Source organism: Callorhinus ursinus, unplaced genomic scaffold (assembly GCF_003265705.2).
Source record: "Callorhinus ursinus isolate GAN/ISIS: 27379988/994484 unplaced genomic scaffold, GSC_fseal_2.0 scaffold3370, whole genome shotgun sequence".
Classification (NCBI taxonomy): Eukaryota; Metazoa; Chordata; class Mammalia; order Carnivora; family Otariidae; genus Callorhinus; species Callorhinus ursinus.
The window spans coordinates 521-5537 of NW_027400424.1; the positions used below are offsets into that span (position 1 = coordinate 521).

Here is a 5017-nt window from a genome sequence, read left to right on the forward strand (position 1 = left end):
CTCAGTCTGCCCCAATGCACCTGCTGCTGGGGGAGAGCCTGCCCCTCCTCTCTGCGTGAGGGCCCTCTCCTGCACCAGGTGCCTCCTCTCTTGCTAACCCTTGCCATCCTGCAGGCTGTGAGGCTGGCTAACCCAAGTTCCTCTAGTTGCTGGGGGAGCTCCTGCCCCCTCTTCTCTGCCTGAGGTTTCACTCTTGCATCAGGTGCTCCTCCTCTCCTGTCAGTCACTGTCAGCCTGCAGCCTCAGAGGGTCGCTACCCTGACAACCTCCAGCCCTGGGGACAGAGCTGGTGTGGGTGAGTTGTGTTCTCCCAGCAGGCCTGAGCGCCAGGTCACCACAGTGCTCCCTCTCCTCCTGCAGGCTCACTGTGCCACATCCTCTCTCAGTCTCCCTGGGCCCAAGTCTTCCTCTGTTCGTGGACCATCCTTGACCCAGTCTCAAAACGCTGGGACTGGGGGAAGTTTGTCTGGACCTTCTGGACTCTCGCTTCCGTGCCCGTGACTTGGGCACAGTCCGGCCTCACAGACTGTTCAGAGGAGATGCAGCACAGGAAGAGGCAGGCCACTGCAAGGGAGATGGCTAGTGACCCCAGAAGGAACACACAGTCCTTGCAAATAGCACCGGGCTCACAGGACCCAGCGTGGGATGTGGGTGTCAGGCCATTGAGCACAGTAAGTCCTGGAAGGGGTGGCCCTGGCGGGGAGGTCATGGAAGGGTCCCAGAAGAGGCAGGAGACAAGGAAAATGACAGGACAGAGCTTCACAAGGAGGTTGACGGAAGGATCAGAGAATCGCAGAGACCCTTGGGAAAACTCAGAAGCCATGGAGATGTTGGCTGAAACGCTGTCATTTGGTCGGAAAATTTGTGTCACAACAACCCAGTTGACACTGGATAATTTATGCTTTGTTGGTTCTAGGAATAAGTAGGTACCTGTCAGTAGAACTCACATTGCAAGAACTCTAGGATATACTTACTTTTCATTATTTTTCAGGACTAGATTTTTCTAGAGGAAGTGCTAAGCACGGGTCGTCCATTCTTTGCGTTCTGCAACTTGCCTCTCTTTTCAGGAGCCTATTCCTGGTGCTCATCACCACTGCTAACCCCGAGGACTGCCCCGTCACCTCCCACAGTGGACGTGACCATGTGGGTTGGGGGGTGCTCACTGATGAAACCCCACTGGTCAGTACACAGCAGGGACCCCAGATCCTCTGCTGAATGAGGGAGGAAGGAGGAAGGGTTGGAGGAATGGAGGGAGGAGGAGGGAGGGTTGGAGGTGGGGAAAGAATGAGGGAGAGAATGAATGAGGGAGGGAGTAAATCCACAGAAGCTGGGTCCATAAATCATGAGCCCCTATTTGGGTTGAGGTCCGAGGGCATCACAGCCCGCCCGGGCCTTCGATGGTGGCTAAGGGCACGTCCATCTGTCCTCCCAGTCCTGACCTTCCTTCTCCTTGGACCCGCTATCATCCTGGAACCTCTCCCCTTCCTCCTCAAACAATTCTCAATGATCCCAGGGGCAGGGTGGCAGGAGGGTTGGGTATTAGGAGGGGCTTCCCAGATCCTGTGCCCTGGATGACAGCGGGACAGTAGCTGCAGGACATTCGATCATGAGAACTGGAACCGTGGATCCCGTCCATCTCCTTGGACATTTGTGTTGTTCCATTCCCTGCTCTCTCCACCACCACTGTGATGTACACTCCTGACAATACATGTGTGAAAAACCGAGCCAGAGTTTCCGGTACCGAGTCCGAGGCTGAGGATGGGTGCACCTGTTGCCTGGGATGGTTGCTGCTCACTGTCATCCCAGACTGGGGTGCTTGTCACCGTTTTCTCCAGGGGACCTCTACTTCCTCACGTTCTCCCCAGGGCTACTGGCCCCAGAGGAGACACCTACCAGTCTGAGGGTGACCAGCACTGGCTGCCAAGGGTTTCCTTTGCCGGAATCCTTCCCCAGGAGCTCCCGCATCTCTGACACATATTCCCTGCGTGCCTATCCTTCCGCCTTGGACTTGCATGTGTTTCGTCTCCGTCCCTGTGGAACCCAGTGTCTGGGAGCGTGGTTTGGAGCAGAGTCAGGTGAAACCTTTCTCTGGCCTTGGGTTGTGAGCAATGCTTTTGCCCTTTGTGGTGTGTCTTCCAGCTTTCTGCATTTCCCTGGTTTCTGTGTGGGTCTCATGGGGAACCAGCCCTGTGCTGTCTGGGGTGAGGCTGTTGTGTCCCAGCAGGACCAGTTGTCTTGGCCCCGAGATTGTGCCCATTTTTCCTAAAGTGGCCTCTATGATTACATCTGATGTGTAATCCATCGGGGATTTCAATATCAAGTAAGGGCAAATTTATGACAAATAAACGCAGAAGAAAAGGAGTTCCCTTTGAAAATAAGGGGGCAAACACAAAGGCCCGTATTGTGTGATTCCAATTACAGAAACATCAGGAATAGGTAAAGGAACAGAGATAGAAAGCAGCTTAGAGGTTGCCGGGGACTGGGCTGGAGGAGAAACGGCCAGGGATGGCTTCTGGTCTGGGGACTCCTTTGCGGAATGAGATATTCTGTGGCAATGTTCTGGGGTGTGATGGCACAAAGTTGGGCATGTACTTAATGCTCATGATGTGTTCAACTGAAAACAAGTAATTTTATTTAAAACAAATAATAAACAGTATATAGGACATGGAAGGATAAAATAACAGTTAATATGTACTAGAGAGAAAGAACACAGGGGGAGGTGATGAAACAATCGGGCGGGTTCTCGGGTTCAGGCGATGGAACTAAGGGTAATTGTGCAAGGAGCTCTCCTTGCAGGACTTTGGGCTCTGGATGCACCTGTGGGAGCCCTGCAGGAGCAGGAGTAGGGGAAGGGCTCAGGATAGGGGCAGGGAAAGGGGCAGAGACAGAGGTAAGAGCAGGGAAAGGGGGAGGAAAATGGGAGGGACAGGGACAGATGTAGTGGCAGGTGCAGGATCCAGGGCAGGAGCCGGGACAGGATCTGGGTCAGGGGCAGGAACGGGACCACTGGCAGGGGAAGGAGAAGGGGCAGCGTCTCTGGCAGGAGTATGGACAAGGGCAGGAGGAAGGGTAGGATCTGGGTCAGGGACAGTGGCTCTGGCAGGGGCAGGAGCAGGAACAGGGGCAGGAACAAGAGCACAGGCAGGGGCAGGGGCTGGGGCAGGGGCAGAGGCAGGGTTAAGGGAAGGGGTAGGAGCCCGGTCACGATCTTGGTCCGAGGCAGGGGCTTGGGCTGGGGTGGGGGAAGGGGCAGTGGCAGGAACTGTAGCAGGGGCAGGGGCAGGGGCTGGGGCAGGAGCAGGTGCCAGTTCTTCCTGGACAGCGCCAGGCTCTCCGTTGCCAGGTGCTGGTGACCTGCCGACTTCTGATCTCCTCCAGAAGTCACTGCAGGCGCCAGCCCTCCCTCCAGATCCGGCTCTAGCTCCTCAGTTGGTGTAGCAGCTGTGAGAGGAGAAAAGATCACCCACATGCCTGCTCTCTGTGGGCCTTTGCAGAGGAAGAGCCCAGCCCAGGGTCTCCCAGAGAAGCCACAGCCGGGAAGGAACCCTCACGGGGACGTCTCCCCAACTGCAGCCCACCGCTGTGTGCTCTGTGCCCAGTCGTTACTCCTGGCCCCACACCAGCCTCTGAGGGCCCCTCCCTGTGGGGCCAGCACCGACCTGTCCCCACACACCACAAACACCCAGCCACAGCCTTCTCAACCTCGGCCTCGGCCTCCATGGGCTCTGGGACCTGGACCACTCTCCGGTGGACAACACCTGGGACAGTGGTCTGGGTGTTGTAGGAGGTCTTCCCCTACAATCCCCAGCACCGGCTTCTGGGGACCCCTGTGTGGTCACCCCCTCTCTTGAGGAGATGGAGGGCGTGTCCACCAGCCTCCTCTCGATGTCCTCCGTGGTCTTCTGCAAAGACAGGGACTGGTAGCTGGCCCCAAGTCATCACAGCCCTGCCCGGCCATCTGCACTATCCTCCTGCCAAGTCCCCCTGCTGCTCCCAGATCAGACAGAGAACTGTGCGTACACAGCCCTGCATCCGGGAATCAGTAACCCATCCCTGCATGTCTATCGGGATAAAGCTCGGGCAGAAGGGCAGCGCCCGCACACCCCATCCCACACAGCCAGCCTTGACCTTGAACATGACCTGCCTACTGGGTATCTGAACCCTCATCACCCTGCTCCTGCTTGGGGTGGCCCCACCCTCCATGATCCCTCTTTACACACACATACACACACATACACACACACACGCACACACACAGACACACACCACCATCCACACATGTGCACACACACACACACATGCACACACACACACACACACACACACAGGGAGGGCACCTGTGGCTACACAGGTCGAGTGAGTGGGGCTTGGTGGCCGGCTCTGCGCTTCCTGGTGTCACCTTTCTATCCTTCCGGCAAAATGGCCAGAGTCGGTGTGGATCACTGACATGAAATCCCCAGTGGGGGACAGTGTCTGCAGGGCGCACTTTCTTCTGCCTACAGCCCCCGGACCTCAGAAAGCAACATGCAAACATCTTGGTTTGAAGATCTCCAATGAAATGAGCTGGGCAGGGGGCTGTCTGTAGAATGTGGGTGCCTGGTTACAAGGGTTCCAAATTCTGTTGGGCTCTGTTGTCAGGGAATTGAGGTCATCACTGCCTGGGGTCCCCTTACCCAACTTCCTCTTCATACAAGAGCCCCCAGAGTGCCCCCCTCCCGCGGCTGCTCAATGCTCATCCTCCCCCCATGCTCCAACCACACAGTGACACCCACAGGGCCCACCCATATCCCCCGGGAGGCCTGGGTGCAGATGGTGTCTCTACTGTGATGGCACAGAGCTGGGTTCAGACCTGGTTCCTGTGTGTGCCCAGAGTTGTGACCCTGGACAGACCCTATGCCTCTCAGGGCCTCCCCAGGCTCCCCATGTGCACATCGGTGTATCCTGGGTTCAGTAGAAGTTACACCATTGGGGGTAAGAAAGGTACAAATATTCCATACCTGCCTTCACAGGAGACTGG

At 56.6% G+C, this 5017-nt stretch overlaps 1 pseudogene; it reads right to left on the reverse strand.

Moving 5' to 3' along the window:
- Positions 1-2634: 2634 nt before the first annotated feature.
- On the reverse strand, positions 2635-4534 carry LOC141372232 (uncharacterized; annotated as a pseudogene).
- Between the last annotated feature and the right edge of the window lie 483 nt (positions 4535-5017).